The sequence below is a fragment of the Vulpes vulpes genome, chromosome X, assembly GCF_048418805.1.
Source record: "Vulpes vulpes isolate BD-2025 chromosome X, VulVul3, whole genome shotgun sequence".
NCBI classification, from domain to species: Eukaryota; Metazoa; Chordata; class Mammalia; order Carnivora; family Canidae; genus Vulpes; species Vulpes vulpes.
This window is the reverse complement of record NC_132796.1, coordinates 14,599,252-14,617,756: the sequence shown is the minus strand read 5'-3', so window position 1 is coordinate 14,617,756 and position 18,505 is coordinate 14,599,252. Positions and strand designations below refer to the sequence as shown.

The 18,505-nt window shown below is 37.0% G+C and overlaps 1 protein-coding gene and 1 pseudogene across 5 annotated transcripts in view; both read right to left on the bottom strand.

Moving 5' to 3' along the window:
- The window catches only part of CDKL5 (cyclin dependent kinase like 5), a 212,453-nt gene that overhangs the window by 103,684 nt on the left and 90,264 nt on the right, over positions 1–18,505 (bottom strand). The gene's annotated exons all lie outside the window — the stretch shown is intronic.
- LOC112919134 (gap junction alpha-1 protein-like) lies at positions 386–1,622 on the bottom strand (annotated as a pseudogene).

Sequence of the window (18,505 nt, the reverse complement as noted above, 5' to 3'; positions counted from 1 at the left end):
GGAGGGAAGAGTATTTCACTTTCACAGTAGGAATTAGGTAAACGTCATATGGCCCACAGCACAAAATCCATGAGAAAGGCTCAAATTTGAACCCTCCATTATTTTAAAATCCACGTTCATGGATTGTACATCTGTTTGTACCAATATGTGACAAGTATCTGTTGCTCTTTCATAGACACTGAACCACTGTCAGGAAATATGGGAGAGAAAAAGTCCTTAATAATGTACCACATAATAGCAACTTTTATTTAGAATATAAATTCAAGTCAACCATTTTAAATGCCAACTATGTTCTTCCATTAATCCCCTTCTCTCCTCTACTATCCCAGACACCCCAAAAGAACCCTTTGGGTCTGTTAAGTTTCATAAGTGATGTTAAGTACCACCTCATCTGGGACAAAAATATACTCTCCTTATGTACCTTCCATCTCTTTAACAATTGAGCAAAATCATAATGCTTTCAAGTGTGTATCTAAATCTCCAGGTCATTAAGGCTGCTGCTGGCATAACTGCTGGCTTTACAGAATGGCTGCTGGTCTACAATGACTACTGCCCAGTAGCTACTTTTGTTGTTTTATTTCCCCAGAATTCTGCTTATCGTCAGGGAAATCAAAAGGCTATGTGTGCAGGTTAGTGGTGGTGCTTCCTGCCTGCCCTCTTAGATCTTGCTATGCACTCTGTTTAGCACAGTTTTGCTCATTTCCTTGTTTATTGTAACTGCGGTAGGAAGAACTATTTCGGTTTCCAGGAACCATCTTGTCCTTGTGAAAGGACATGGCAGAGAAAGGAAGAACTAAAAAAGAGTCATTGAAGGGGCTTGGCAGACCAGATGTATCATGGTAAGTCTCACTCTCTGGATGCTTCATATGCTTCTTAAAGGTCTTGAAGAAGATATAGAATAACTCAATGATGTTTAAAGCAAGAGACACCAAGGACACCACCAGCATGAAGAGAATGAAGGTGCTTTTCTCCGTGGGGCGAGAGAGGAAGCAGTCCACCTGATGTGGGCAGGGGTCTCGCTTGCAACTGTAAACCGCATTCAGGCTGAATCCATAGATGTACCACTGGATCAGCAGGAAGGCCACCTCAAAAATGGCCTTGAAGAAGACACTGATGGTATAGATTCGTAGCAAGCCCCTTCTCATTTTCATCTTACAGTATTTTTCAATGTCAAACCTGAAGTTCTTGATTTCGATTTCAATTTCCTCCTGCAAATGCACCTCCATGTTGACACCACTGGTTTGAGCAGCTCTGAGTTCCTCCCCTTTCTGTTTCAGCTTCTCTTCCTTGCGCATAATGTAGAATATATGCACTAGGTACAAGAGTGAGGGGATGGACACAAATATGATCTGCAGGACCCAGATGTGCACATGAGAGATTGGGAAGGACTTATCATAGCAGACATTTTCACAACCAGGTTGCCGAGTATTACAATGAAAGGCAAACTGCTCATCATCCCAGGCTGACTCAACCGCTGTCCCCAGTAGCAGGATTCTGAAAATGAAAAGGACTGAGAGCCACACCTTCCCTCCAGCGGTGGAGTAAGCTTGAACCTGGTCAAGGAGTTGGCCTAAGGCACTCCAGTCACTCATGTTGCCTGTTCGCTCTTCTTTCGCTTAAAAGAAGTGAAGAAGGCACACCAAGTGATTGCACTCCTTGGAGGATGAAGTAAAATGAAAAAGTAAGTTCAAGCACTCAAAACTTTCTAAAGTTTAAAAGTCTGCTACACCGTTTGGTACCTTCCTCACTCTTTCTCCTAATCAAAGACAATTGCTGATACCCAATCAAAGCTTTATGTGGATTCATTTTCATATATAGTGAGCCAATACTCTTAAATAAGGATGTACATATATCAATAATGGGTCAAGTTACATAAATGGAACATAAACACACCTAAAGGTTTCCTTCAATTCTAGAATAAAGTAATCTCCAAAGATAAAGACTGAAACACAAAAACTGAACTAAAGATTCATATGCATATAGTGACCAATTCATCTTCAAACATTATTAGGGCCATCATTGCCCAAATAGGTTATGATAGGGGTGCCTGCCGGGTTCAGTCAGGCATGAGACTTTTCACCTCAGGGTTATAAGTTTGAAACCCATGTTGGTGTGGACACTTTAAAAAGAGGGGTGGAAGACCAAATAGATAATGATATTCATTTGAGCATTATTTATTCAGGGCTTACTAGTCACCAGGTACTATACTGGGCACTGGTCCCTATGGGTGAGCAAAACAGGATTCCTGTACTTGCAACTCACAATTAACTAGAGAAAACAGATCATTAAAAGTACAGTATTTTAGGGGTGCCTGGGTGGCTCAGCCAGTTAAGTGTCTGATTCTTGATGTCTTGATCTCAGGGTTGTGAATTTAAGCTCTCCATTGGGCTCTAAGCCTCTCATGGAGCCTACTTAAAAAAAAAAAGTACAGGATTTTATTAAATCTAAAACACAATTGAGTATAAGATAACCCATTATGTTACCTCCATTCAGAAAGCAATCAAAGCATCCAGTTTTAAGAGGTGCCTCAATTTCAGAAATGTGAGGGGAAATGTACATCTTAGAATCAATGAAAAAGGCTAAGTGAACAGAAAACTGCAGTTTTAAATAAATGCTAAGAAATTTTTTTAAAAAATGGTACTGACGGATATTAACTCAAGGACACCCACATCAGTCTGTATAGTCAGCCAGGCAAAGAGTGTGAAAACTATTAACCTGTGATGAAAGCCAGCATGGGCAAAGCTTTGAGGGTGAGAGAACTCACTGTACTCAGGGAGCTCAAAGGCAGGCAACTGGTCATCAGGGATCAAGCAGAGATAGCACAGCCCAAGACTGGTGCTGGAGGAGGCTACCTCAGGGGTCTGCTTGGCAGCAGTAGCGAAACCCAAAAGCAGAAAGCATGATTATACTGTGGTGCTGGGGCAAGACTGAAGCTGAGAAATTACTAATGGCAGTTCAGGAGCTCTAGGGGCCAGTTGGGAAGTTGGGGTAAGAGATAGGATATGACTAAAGAATGCACAGAGCAGTACAGGGATGATGGTTCTATGCTAAAATGAACAGCCAGTGAATTTTAGTGATGACAAAAAGTAGAAGAGGATGTCAAGAATCATGAGGGTGATCCTGAGAGTCTCTCCCCTAGAGAAAGGAACAGATGATCAATTCTGGCACTGTGGTCCTGAATGCTGTGGTGACTGGGGACATTTGCAAGGGTAGCTGCCATCCCAGTTGGCATAAAGTAGCAAGATCAGGACAAAAACAAAAACAAAACAAGAGGAGCTACTACTCCCTCCTTACCTAGAAATTCAAAGTCAGGATCCAGCCAACAGAGGCCTTAACTTAAATACTTATTTACTGAATGTGAACCACTCTCTCAGTTGAAATGTGAGCACATGGAAACTTTTTGGTTAAAACTAAAATATTGATACACTGCATTTATTCGTGTGGACTTCTTCTAGGAGATTATTATATCAACAGGTTTTTTGCAGTTTTGTGGGAGGTTTTTTGTTTTTGTTTTTGTTTTAAAGTTTCAGGAGGAGCAACACAGACACCAACCTCTAGTCTGTTCAGGGTTGGTGGGAGCCAGCATGGGGCACAACCTTTAACTGTGGCCCTACTGAAGACCTTCTCTTCTTTCTCCATTTCCTCCTGACAGCCCTATATCTTTATAAGAAATGTCTATAAACAAAAGTCTATGTAAAGGTTTCTGCTTCTAATTCAAATCATGCTAGACAAATGGATCTTCCTTTATTTGTTGAAGGTTTTATTTTTAAATAATCTCATTAACCCAACATGGCACTTAAACACACAATCCTGAGATCAAGAGTCACATGCTCCAACAACTGAGCCAGCCAGGTGTCTGAGATCTTACTTTAAAACAAACCACAACTAATTGATTATTACATGGCAAAAAATAATTGTTTTCAGTCAAATCCTTCTAATACAGCAGGACCTCATCATTTCTAAAAAAAAAAAAAAATGTATTTAGTATATTAGGATAAAACCCATAAGTTAATATTTTAATTCTCTCTCCTGAAAAACTTTAATTCCCAAAGATAGATATTCATTTTAAACAATTAAGAAACTTAAAAGAGAAGAATATTTCTTAAATGTGAGTTTGCCAGCAATAATAAATCCTAAATACCATTCAACTAATTTGTTTCTTGGTTTAACAGCTATTCCTCACAATAGATTCAGTGAAAAAAAATAAAACTTAAAATGAAACCTAAAAAAAGAAGGCAAGGCTAATGCAATTTACAATGTCTCAATCGCCCAAGGTTTGTTACAACTGTTATCTAAGGATAAGAACTGAAGGCTCCCAAAATGCAATTTTTTAGCAAGTAATCAAATCACAAGGCTTTGAAGTATATACTGTACTTTCTCAGTTGCTTCAGTAACACATTTTAGCCAAAATGTCCTCCATCATGTAGATTCTGAAAATAATCCTATTAGGCTAAAGTCACCAAGATCTACAGTTTATAATTAATACATTCTTCAAGGTTGATTGAAAATAAACCACTGGCAGCATAAGAGGCATTTATTCTCATTAGTTTTTCAAATTTAAACAGTGCTTAGTCTCCAGAGATTTCAAAATGCCTCAGAAAATTGAGTTACCTTTTCAAAAACAAGTAGGGTAAAGTAATAACAAGTGAAGGTTAAAGACAATAATCCCCGAAACTACTTTAGCATGGATTCTAAAAGGTATCTGATAAAACAGTGCTGTGGGGGAGAAAAGAAAATCAATGATTCCAGTTAATTTAGGGTAAAGCTATTAGCAATTTTCTAAAACTATAAGAAGCTCTTAAGTTTTTCAAATATTTTGTTCTGATAAAGTTCTCACTATAAGCATTTTGAAAATATACAGATCCGAGATTCAAAGGGATGAAAAATAACTAAGAATGAGTCATCTTGGCTAAGGAAACAGGTCATAGAAAAGTTAAGTCTCTTGCTGAACAATTATTTTTAAACTGGACAAGGTATTTCCTTTTTTTTTTTTTTTTTTAAGATTTTTATTTATTTATTCATGAGAGACACACAGAGAGAGAAAGAGGCAGAGACACAGGCAGGGGGAGAAGCAGGCTCCATGCAGGGAGCCTGATGTGGGACTCGATCCCAGGTCTCCAGGATCAGGCCCTGGGCTGAAGGCGGCGCTAAACCGCTGAGCCACCCAGGCTGCCCCTGGACAAGGTATTTCCAATTTTAAAACATAAACGTAAAACTTCTGGTTTCAGCCCCAACAAATAAAGTGCTTACATATTGTCACTCTTGTCCTTACAGCAAGAGGAAAAAAACACTGAAAATCAACTTTCCTTAGGCTTATCAGAGAATTAAAGACATAAGGCAAACTGAACTCCTAAAATGTGGAGAGACAGGCAAATACAGAGAATCACACCCAAGAACAGCTTACCTGGAGCAGAAGGCACTAGAGCAATACACTAGGAAGAAAATAAATGGTAATTTTGACAAAGGCTTGCAAGTAAGAACTCTTAGGAAGCCAATCTTAGGAGAGCCCTCCACAAGCTCCTGGCTTTACCTCCAGGGCTTCACCAGGTTCTGAACATGAAGATCCAAGAATGATCTCCTCCCCTTTTGGGTAAGGCGAAGAAAAAAGTAACACTTTTGAAATATGCACAGGGTAAAGATCCAATAAAAATCTTCTCCCTTTTGAGGAAGGGGAAGGGAAACAGCCATTCTGAAAACACCCAGGGAAAAAGCAGCTGTTTTGAAATAAACCTAGAATGTTCTCCATAATAAAGGCCAACAACTCCAAGGGAAAATTTACTACAATCTGACATGTTGTCCCAGGAAAGGAGAAATTATCCAGCTAGAGCCCCTCTAGCCTTCTTGCTTCACCTAAAAAGAAGGGGAGATACAGGCTAAAAAATACTTCTGAGGGTTGCAGCCCAGGACTCAGGTCCACAAAAAGACTTAAGATTTAGTCCTACGATTATAGAACACTTCTTCTTACCTAGTACTCTACCACCAAGTCACCCAGATTCTGGTACAGTAATGGCGGATTTCAATGGAAAGAGTTGCAAGAAGCAGACTATTTAAAAAGGAGTTCTTAGGAAAGCACTAAGACCATGGGGGAGAAAAACAAACAAACAGACAGATGCCAGAGGAAACTGAAGCCTCTGGCACCTACAGTACAACAAATACTTAATAGCCCAGCCCCAAGCCAAATTACCCTAAAACATTACATTAACAGCCTATTTACCTCAGTTCCCTATTACCTGATATATTCTATCTGGCTTTTAAAAAACATTAAAAAGTGTGCTAAAAGGGAAGACAAAAGGCAGTCTGAGCAGACAAAGTGCAAATCAGAACCAGACTCAGATATGGCACAGATTTGGGGATTATCAGGAATAATTTCAGACAGGGAATTTAAAATAACTATGATTACTAAAGTTAAGAGCTCTAATAGAAAAAGTAGACAACATGTAAGTACAGGTGGGTAATGTAAGCATATACAATTCTAAGAATACTACAAATAAAAAACACTACAACAAAACGAATAATGCTTTTAATGAATTTATCAATAGATTGGACATTGCCAAGGAAAAAATCAGTGAATTTAAAGATATTTCAATAAATATCTAATATCTAAATGCAAAGAGAAACAAAAATTTTAAAAAGCAGAACAGAGTATCTAGAATTACAGAACAATTACAAAAGGTACGACCAGATTACCAGAAGGAAAAGAATGAGATGAAGGAAAAGAAATATTTGAAAGAATAATGGTCAAAAATCTTCCAAAATCTTCCAAAATTAATGGCACCAAACCACACATCAAAAGAGCTCAGAGCAGACAAAGCAAGATAAATTAAAAAAAAAAAAAAAAGACTACTCCTAAACTATATCATATTCAAACTACAGAAAACCAAACATAAAGAGAAAATCATGAAATTATCCAGAGGGAAGAAATATCTTACCTACAGAGAACAAGGATACAAAGTACATCCAACTTTTTTCAGAAGCCATGAAGTGAAATATTTAAAGTGTTGGGGGAAAAAAATCCACCAACCTACAAAGTATTCTGTGAAATTATCCTTCAAAAGTGAAGGAGAGATACTTAAAGTGAGAGAATTTTTTAGCAGTAAACCAGGCTAGTAAGAACTGTTTTTAAAAATTCTTTAGAAAAGGAAAATTATACAGGTCAGAAAGTCAGATCTAGAGAAAATAAGAGCACTGTGGAGAAGTAATAAAGGCAAAATAAAGTATGTTTTTCCTATTAATTAATAGATAACCATTCAAAGTAATAAGGATTATAGCATATGGAAAAGTAAAATGAATGACAGCAATGTTACAAGGGGAATGCGAGGGAAAAATTGAGAAAATTCTAATTTAAGATACTAAATTCCAGGCCATAAAACACAACAGATTTTAAAGCATAAAGATCATACAAAATATAACTCCCATGGGGTGCCCAAGTGGCTCAGTTAGTTAAGCATCCAATTCTTGATTTCAGTTCAGGTCATGATCTCAGGGTCATGGAGCCTGCTTTGGGATTCTCTTTCTTCTTCTTCCTCTGCTTGCTCTCAATCAATCAGTCAATCAAGTACACTCTCACAACACAATGGAATTAAACTAGAAATAACATAAAGCTGGAAAATCTCAAAATATTTAGAGATTAAGCAAGACATTTCTAAATATCACACAGATCAGGGATGCGTAGCTGGCTGAGTCAAATGGAGCATGTGACTCTTGATCTCAGAGTCATGAATGCGAGCCCCACACTGGGCAAAAAGCTTACTTTAAAAAATAAAAATAAAAAAATTAACACAAAGGTCAAAGAAGAAATCCTGAGAAATTTAAAAATATTCTGAACTAAATCAAAGCGATAACACAAATCAAAATTGTGATGTAGTAAAAGCAATGTATAGAAAAATAGTTTATAGCATAGAATATACACATTAGAAAACAGACCTAAAATGATTAACCAAAAAAGTAAATTTAAATAAAAAATAAAATAAAATCAGTAACTAAACTTCTATCTTAGAAAATAAGACAAAGAGAAATAAGCCTAAAACAAGAAGAATAATGAAAATTATAGAAGTAATCAATGAAATTGAACGCAGGAACTCACGGCCCGGGGTGGGGGGGGAGAGGGGAATCAATGAAAACAAAAGCTGGTTCTTTTAAAAGATCAGTAAAATTGATAAACCTCTAGCCAGGCTAACCAAGAAAAAGAAAAAACATAAATTATTAATATTGGAACTGAAAGAAGAGTCAGCACTACCAATCATACAGACATTAAAAGGATAATAAAGGAATATTATTGGGTTGCCTGGGTAGCTCAGTGGTTGAGCGCCTGCCTTTGGCTCAGGGAGTGATCCCAGGGGTCGAGTCCCACATCAGGCTCTCTGCATGAAGCCTACTTCTCCCTCTGCCTATGTCTCTGCCTGCCTCTCTCTCTCTCTCTTTCTCTGTGTCTCATAAATAAATAAATAAATAAAATCTTTAAAAAATAAATAAATAAAGGAATATTATGAATAAATCTATGCCTATAAATATGGTAACTTAGGTAAATGGACTAATTCCTTGAAAGATACAAACTATCAAAACGTATGCAAGGAATAATAGATAATCTGAATAGGCCTATATGTACAAAAGAAAAATCAATAACAGTCTTATAAAACAAAAAGTCCCATACCCAGAGTATTTCACTGGTGACTTCTCTTAAACATTTAATGAGAGATTACACCAATTCTCTACAATCTCTTCCAGAAAAAATAAACTGTTTTGTTCACAGATGATAGGACTGTTCATGAAGAATATACCAAAAAACCTACAATGAAAAATTCCTGCAACTAATAATTCTATCTAGGTCACAACTTACAAGGGTACTATACAAAAGTCAAAGAATAATTGGAAATAAAAATTTAAAACAATACCATTTACGTTATCACACACACAATAAAGTACTGAAGTATAAATCTAACACAATATTTCCAAGATCTGTATGCAAAAATCTATATAGTTATGTTTAAAGAAATCAAAGATTTCAATAAATGGAGAGATATTCTGCATTCGAGAATTAGATAACTCATATTAAGATGTCAATTCTTCTCAACTTGACCTATAGATTCAATGAGATCCCAATCCCAGTAAGCTATTCTCTGGAACAGAACAGAGCCCAAAAATAGACTCAAACACAGCTGATCTCTGACAAAGAAGCAGAGGCAATCCAATAGGGGGGGAAAGGTCTTTTCAACAAATGGTACTGGACGTCCATATGCAAAAAAAAAAAAAAAATCTAGATATAAACCTTTTAAGTTTCATAAAAACTAACTCAAAAGTGGATCACAGACCTAGATACAAAATTACGAAACTTCTAAAAGACAGCCTAAAAAATCTAGGTAACTATGGACTTTGGTGATGAGTTTTTAGATACAACATCAAAAAGACAATCCACGAAAAAAAACTGGTACGTTGGACGTCATTAAAATTTTCTGGTCTGCTAAAGTCACTGTTAATAGGGGCACGTGGGTGGTTCAGTCAGTTAAGCATCTGCCTTGGGCTCAAGTCATGATCCCAGGGTCCTGGGATCAAGTTCCACATCAGGCTCCCGCTTCATGCATCAGGCTCCCTGCTCTTCAAGGAGTCTGCTTCTCCCTCTCCATTTGCCTCTCTGCCCCACTTGCACTTGCTCTCTTGCTCTCTCTCAAAAAAAAAATAAAATCTTTTTAAAAAATAAACAAGGGGATCCCTGGGCGGCTCAGCGGTTTGGCACTTGCCTTTGGCCCAGGGCGTGATCCTGGAGTCCCGGGATCGAGTCCCGCATCGGGCTCCCTGCATGGAGCCTGCTTCTCCCTCTGCCTGTGTCTCTGTCTGCCTCTCTCTCTCTCTCTCTCTCTCTGCCTCTCATGAATAAATAAATAAAATCTTTTTCAAAATAAATAAATAAAGTCACTGTTAACAAAAAGACATGCCACAAACTGGGAGAAAATATGTGCAAACCACTTATCTGCAGAGTGATGTCACTGAAATGGCAAAATAGGGAAATCTGGGGCTCTATCCTTCCAAAGAAATAAATAATAAGCTGGAAAAAGCGCTAGGATCAACTTTTCTAGAACTCTGCAACCAAGGAAAGACTTGATAAAGGAAGTAGCTACTTTGTGATATGAGTGCGGTATGCATTTTAAACTGCCCACCTACCTTATCCCACACACCATATCCATGATAGACAAGCAGATGACAAATAGAAGGCAACTTCCTCAACCTGATAAAGGGCATTTATGAAAAACCCACAGCTAACATCATGCAGACTCAGTGGTAAAAGACTGAAAGGCTTCTCCCCAAGATCAGGAGCAAGAAAAAGATGCCCACTTTCACCACTTAATAACATTATACTAGAAGTTTTAGCCAGAACAACTGGGCAACACAAAGAAATAAAAGGTATCCAAATTAAAAAGGAAGAAATAAAACTATTCTCATACACAGATGATATATATATATATATATATCCATCCATCCTAAAGAATCCATATATTAGAACAAATGAATTCAGCAAAGTTGCAGGTTAAAAAATCAAAACACAGTAATAGCCAGTAGTCCACAAAATGTTAAACACATAATTACCATATGACTGAGCAATTCTACTCCAGGTATATATACAAAAGAATTAAGAGCAAGGACTCAAAATATTTGTATGTGAATGTTCATAGCAGCATTATTCACATTAGCCAAAAGTAGAAGCAATTCAAGTGTCCATCAACAAATGAATGGGTAAACAAAATGTGGTATATGTATACAAAAGAATATTATTCAGCTATAAAAAGGAATGAAGCTCTGATACATGCAACATGAATGAACCATAAAAACTCTACACTAATAGAAGCCAGACACAAATACTGTATTATTCCATGTATATGAAATATATAAAATAGGCAAAACTGTAGAGACAGAAAGTAGATCAGAAGTTGCTGGTGGCAAAGGGGAATGGGGGAGTTCTTGCTTAATTGCTGCAGTTTCTTTTTGGGGTGAGGCTTTTGGAGGCTGGGTGGCTCAATCACTTAAGCATTTGCCTTCGGATCAGGTCATGATCATGAAGTCCTAGGATAGAGCCCTGAGTCAGGTTCCCTGTTCAGCGGGGAGCATGCTTCTCCCTCTCCCTCTGCCCCTCGCCTGTGCTTGTGCTCTCTCTCTCTCTCTCTCTCTAAAAAGTAAATAAAATCTTTGAAGTTGTATAGACTGGCATAAGGACAGACGTATAGACCAACAGCATAAAATTGAGAGTCTGAAAATAAACCCATACAGTGATGGTCAATTTATTTTCAACAAGGGTGACATCACCAATAAAAAGAAAACTGTCTCTTCAACAAATGGTGGGAAAATTGGATATCTACATACAAAAGAATGAAGGTGGACCCCTATCTCATATTACATATAAAAATTAACTCAAAATGAATTAACCACCTAAATAAAGAGCTAAAATCAAACTATTAATTTTTTTTCAAACTATTAATTTTTAAAGGCATAAACCATCATGACCTTGGATTTGCAGTAGTTTCAAAAACACGAGCAACAGAGGAAAAAAAAGAGATAAACTAGATTTTATCAAAATTAAAAACTTTTATGCAAAAGACACATTATTAAGAAAGTGAACAACCCACAGAATGAGGAAAAAAATATTTGCAAACCATATATCTCATAAAGGACTTTTATCCAAAATATATAAAGAACTCTCGCAACTTAATAATACCAACAACTCAAAAGATGGGCAGGGTGGGGCACCTGGGTGGCTCAGTGGTTGAGCCTCTGTCTTTGGCTCGGGTCATGATCCCAGTGTCCTGGGATCGAATCCTGATTCAGGCTCCCCACAGGGAGCCTGCTTCTCCCTCTGCCTATATCTCTGCCTCTCTCTGTGTGTCTCTCATGAATAAATAAGTAAAATCTTTTAAAATAAAAAAAGGGGCAGGTATGGCTAAATGGATGACGAGTATTAAAGAGGGTACATGCTGGGATGAGCAATGGGCATCAAATGTAAATGATAAAGCACTAAATTCTACTCCCAAAACCACACAATATGTGGTTTCTAACTAGAATTTAAACTTTAAAAATTGGGCAAAGGATTTAAATAGATATTTTTCCAAAGAAGATATGCAAATGATCAACAAGCACAAAAAAAGATGCTCAACATCCTATCATTACGGACATACAAATCAAATGCACAATATGCTACCACTTTACGTCACTAGGATGGTCACAACAACAACAAAAATAAGGAAACAAGTATTAGCAAGGATATGGAGAAATTGGAACCTTTGCACATTGCTAGCAGGAATGTAAAGTGGTGCAGCTGCTGTGGAAAAAGTTTTTCGTTTCCTTGGAAAGTTGAACACAGAACTCCCACATTACCTATCACTTCCACTCTTAGGTATAAACCCACAAAGAACTGCAAACAGGAACTCAAAACTTTTACACAAAAGTTCACAGCAGCACTGTTCACAATAGCCAGAACATGGAAGGTGAAAAACAACCCACATATCCGCTGACAGATGAATGGATAGACAAAACGTGATATATTCATACAATGGAATATTAATCAGTCATAAAAAGGAATGAAGTACCGATATATACTGCAATATGGATGAATCTCAAAAATATTATGCTAAATGAAGGAAGGCAAACTGTAAAGGTCATACATTGTATATGATCCCATTATATGAAATGGGATCCAAAATAAGTAAATCTATAGAGACAGAAAGTAGATTGATGGTTGCCAGGGATACAGAGGAGGAGACATGGGGAGTAGGTGCTTAATGGGTGAGGTTTTCTACTGAGGTCATGAAAACATTTTATACCTTGACAGAGGTAGTGACTGTGCAACACTGTAAACACTGAGTGTGAGTGTAAACACTGAGTTGTGCACTTTAAAATGACTGATTTGGAGGGACGCCTGGGTGACTCAGTGGTTGAGCAACTACCTTCTGCCCAGGGTGTGATCCTGGAGTTCTGGGATCGAGTCCCACATCGGGCTCCCTGCATGGAGCCTGCTTCTCCCTCTGCCTGTGTCTCTGCCTCTTTCTCTCTCTCTCTGTGTCTCTCATGAATGAATAAATAAAATATTTTAAAAATAAAATAAATAAAATGACTGATTTGAGGGTGTGTGGGTGGCTCAGTCAGTTGAGCGACTAAATCTTGATTTTGGCTCAGGTAAGGATCTCAAGAGTTCTGAGATCGAACCCCACATCAGTCTCTATACTCAATGTGCAGTCTGCCTGTCCCTCTCCCTTTGCTCCTCCTTGCTTGCTTTCTCTCTAAAATAAATATTTAAAAAAAAATAAAATTAATTGTATGTTATGTCAATTTTACCTGAATCTTTTTTTTTTCTTTAAGGGGCCTAAAATGTGACTTAACTCCTGGGTCTACCACTTACTAACTGGTAAAGACTTCAGGAAATTAACCTAACTGAGCAATAGTTTCCCCCAGGTAAAAAGAAGGTAATCTGTACTTATAGTTGTTATAAAAATTTAAACTAATGAAAATAAAGCACCTAACATGATGCCTAGAAGTCAAAAGGTACTTAGAATAGAAATTATTACTACTTCTTAATTTCTCAGTTATGTTCACCTGAATTATATTCAGAAGATATCTGAAATTTTTAGTCTCCAAAGACTTTCACTGTTCATATTGAAAGAATCTCCTCTTGAATGCAAGTATTCTTTCACAGTCTCAATGAAGATTGTTTTATTCTTTGTACTCGTTTTTTTTAAGACTTTATTTTGAGAGAGAGAGAGAGAGAATATGAGCAAGGGGGAGGGGCAGAGGGAGAGGGAGAAGCAGACTCCCTGAGCAGAGAACCCGATTTGAGGCTCAATCTCAGGACCCCAGGACCATGATCTGAGCTGAAGGCAGATGCTTAACTGACTGAGCTACCCAGGTGCCCCACTTTGTATTCATCTTTGGTTGAAAAGAGTTATTCAGGCCAGTGATAGGACACAGTCAGGGCAAATAGACGGTATGTGTCTCTGTATGCCCAGTCCCTGGCAAAGTCCACTTCTGTGACAGTTGATATGTGAAAGAGGTAACCAATACAGAATTTCCTACCCAGCCATTGAAACGATTTATCCTAGCCCAGCTCTAGAGAAAAGCAATTTTCAGTGTAAGTCCCACACTTTTATTAACTCTATTCCTCAGACTCCAAGAGTTCCAAGGGCAAAAGAGACAAAGAGAAATTGAGACCAATGACCCACTGAGGCCACTATGCTGTTTCCACAGAAATTTCCTTGTTAGAGCTTGTTCAACATTAGGAGTCAGCAAATTTTCTCTGTTAAAGGCCACATAACAAATATTTTAGGCTTTGTATGTCATATAGTCTCCGTCACTACTACTGGACTATTGTCATTTTAGTACAAAAGTATCCATAGAAAATACAGAAATGGATGAATATGGCTATATTCCAATAAAATTTTATTTATAAAATTGTGAGCCACATTTGGAAGTTTGCCAACTCCAGATCTACACTGTCAGGGAGGTTCTCCTGCCCATCCAAATACAGTGGTGTTAAGGGAAACAACCTGAATGAACCACGTGGATCAAGTTTTCCGTTGTGCCATGTAGGGAAGGTTCTACAGTCATCAATATCAATACTCCACCCAAGGGTTCTGGGCCCTCTGACACTCAGAAGCAAACAAATTTCCCACTTTATACCATTTTCATTCAACTGTCCTCAATTAATGGCACTACTTCCTAATTTATTCCCATCTTTATGGTAGTCCTTTTATGGGATTCTAGGAAATACTTATCTTTTTTTCTTTTATTACCGACATGATTTTTTTCCTATGTAGGCTTTCATGAATAATTTATTGAAAAAAATGGGAAAGAAGGTTTCACATCATTTAACTATAATCTTCTCTCAAATTTACCTCTACCAAGCTATATATTAAGCTTCCTTAAGGGGAGGGGGAGAACATGATCTTATATTTTTTGATTTATAGATGCTAGACTAAATTTCTTAAAAATAGGAATTACTTATTGACTTCTACAGAACCAGTGCCAGGCAGAGTACCTGACATTTTGTGGGCACTCAAAAGATTTTTCTTAAGCAGATATTTGGTTGAATTGGTGCACTGCTTTAAGTACAGAAGGTACAAAAAAATTGTTTTTTTATATTTTAAAATCAAAAGGTTTTAACATATGAAAAAAATCTTTAACTTAGAACAGAGTAAAGCTCAAAAGCATTATAGAATATAAACTATAGCTTTTAAGAGTATTTCAGGATATTACCATTTAGATAGAAATAGATCACTGTACTACTTTCCAGTTACTGTTTTCAACAACTGATAGTTATGCTTAACTACTTCAAAGTACCCACCATATGGGCATTTGTTGATCAGTTCCTTTTCTTGTATTACCAATGAATACATAATTCAGGCCTGTGTTTTAAAAAAAATGATTTGCTTTCATTTTTGCTCCTGAAGTTTTAAAAAGAATTTGCATTAAAGAGCTAGTGTAAATCCCTTAAGCACAGACATTTATCAGAGACTAATGAAATTATTCATCTGAAGAAGGTATATAATGTTCTTTTCTTTGAACATCGTGTTTTCATGATTAGCAAAAAAGAAAACTTCCAAGTCCATCTAGTGCCCCTGCCAACTCATCCTCTAGTTGAGGGTAGTGGAGTATGTGGGGAAGGGATGGACAAATCATTTAGGAATTGAGTCACTGTGAGAAGGATGAACAAGGTAAAGTCTTCTGTGTAGACAATATGTAGAGTTAGTACCAGACAGTTCTAACATGACCGTTTCTTTATCCCATTAACTAAAAACCTAACAAACAAATCTAGATCAGGATAATGATAATAATGGTAACAATGAAGATGATAAAAGCCCAAAAATCCTTTTAGTTCCCTGAAGAAGTTAGACTTGCCTGTTAATTGATACATGAGCCATTATTTCTTTTATTGATAACAAGACAACAGAAACGTAGGTAGTTGGCCTTGTATCAAAAAACTAGTAGAATCTGAAATACAAAATATTATAATACAAAGCATGATTTTGATAAGACCTTTGTAGTGTTTCAGAAACTGTTCAATTAATTGGATCAGCAAGAAAAAATAGACCAAGAGAGGAAACCACCTCTCTTGGTTCTTTGAGTACCCCTTTAAGAGTTGACAGAAGATATCTTCCCCCATTAATAATTCCTATGACCCTTGTTCCTGACCCAAAGTCCAGTTTAACATTGTCATCTCAGTAATCTCCATAACTTGTAGTAAATTAAAGTCATTTTAGGAAAGTGTGATTATTTAAAAAAATGATTATGGTGAAATAATCTATACTGAAATATTTCTGACTGCTTACAATCTTTATTAAAAACCCAAGCCTCTCTCTAATTTTCTTCAAATGCTAGAAATTTTGTACACAAGAACCAGGAACCCACATCCTACTTATATCTAAATAAGGAGGAAAGTAATGACAAAGAAAATAATATAATTAATCCTATATATTGTTTGTCATTATTGACTCATCTCTTTTGTGTTTTAAAAACTCAATTCACATGTAAAACTTAAACCTAAAAAAATTTTTAAGACTTGTTTCATTTAATGTGGAAAAAAACTGAAAGTTTACTTTGTTTTAGTAGAAAATAACTGTGTGGTTTCAGATGGCAGACTATAAGTAATCTGTTAAACTGGTGATGGTTCATTGACTTTTCCTCAAGTATCTTCTTTTAAAAAGTTGTTTTTTATTTTTTAAAAGTGACTGAATCATCATTCAGCTTTTTGGTGGAAAACAAAATTAATCTGAAAAAGAAAAAAAGGAATCGCTAATTCAAAATATATAATGCTTGCTAAAAATGAACCTTTATAACAAAAGACAAATCGTGCATAATAAGTGATAATAACGCAAGAAGCCTTTTGCGAGGGGGGAGGAATATGGGTATTCCTGACTAGTGAGTATTTAATCACATCTATTCTACTACTCTTTTTTTTTTTTTTAAGATTTTATTTATTTATTCATGATAGTCATCACAGAGAGAGACAGAGAGGCAGAGACACAGGCAGAGGGAGAAGCAGGCTCCATGCACCTCCTGGGAGCCCGACGTGGGATTCGATCCCGGGTCTCCAGGATCGCACCCTGGGCCAAAGGCAGGCGCCAAACTGCTGCGCCACCCAGGGATCCCTATTCTACTACTCTTAATCTCAATTTCACAACTCTCAAAAGAGAAAAATGGCACAATCCAGATTTTCTCAACCACCTGCTCTCTCCTTAACTTCTTGCAATTTGACATTCAAGGTACCATTTCACTGAAAAGGGTCATCAATAAATGAAAATGTTAAATGAAATGGATCTTCTCACCCCTCAATCTTTATCATCATGGGTGTTTTTAGTATATGTGCTGCTGAAGCAAGCACATCATGGTGTTTTTATGGATTTTTACACTGTTGGAGTACCATTTTAAAGAATCTCTCTTTCTTTCTAGAGGTCTGCTTCCCACTCCTTTCAGTAGGACTATTTAAGCATGCCCTTAACTCTGCTCTGCACTCCCTCTTGACAGGTCCGTAATATTTCACAGTTATGCTCAAGTTAGTGATTTCTGGCATCATATCAAAGCCAGTTCCACCATTTCTTAGCTGCATAATCTTGGCTCTAACATATAACCTCTCTAATGACTCCACTTTCTTATCTGTAAAATGGGTAGAAGAATAGGGCTGTTGTGAGGATTAAGTAGACAACAACCAGCAGAGTTAGCTGGTATATGTTAGATGCTCAGTATTGGTATTTATTACCAAGTTTGGTATTCTGCTGCCATTTTATTCTTTATTTTTTTATGAAAGCCAAACTCATTATTTCTTCCCCAAAGCTCCCCTTTATTAGTTTGTCAGTCATATAAATAATAGCAATGATTTTTCAGTTTACCACAAACCCTTGGGATCATCTCTAATCTTTCCACAGGAACCTGATACTCTACAATAGCTTTCTACAGTGGCCTTCATTTTTGATTCTGTAATTTAAGTCAACTTTATTATTTATTAAATACTTCTTGGTTCTACCCCAATGCTGGATTCTTCATGGCGTTGTATAATTAGTTATCCCAAGAGCATATGTCACCTACACTTCAAAACAAACAAAAATTTCTCATATGTCAACCACAACCAAAGGAAATACATGAATCAGTACTTCCCTGTCCTAGGATGAATTAGCATTGCCCCCCAATCTCTCTCAGTCAGGCTGCACAACCCCCCACCCCCATTTTCCACTTCTAAGCACATCTCCCTACGTCACCACTTTCCATTTGCCCTGCTTTGCTATAAAGATGAGCTCTCTGAGCTTCTGCAAAAGAAAAGCATGCTATAAAATATGCATAAGCACTTCAAAGCAGACATGTAAATAATAAGAGAACCAGCAACACATATCTGGAGAGTAAAGGTCCAAACCAGAACTTCTTCCAAATGTGAGTAGTCCTAAGGTGCCATAAGTAGCTTAACACTTACTACTAAGACGTTTCATATATATATGTCAATGTGTGTAAATACAATAAACAGAGGAAAAGAGAGTACAGTTGC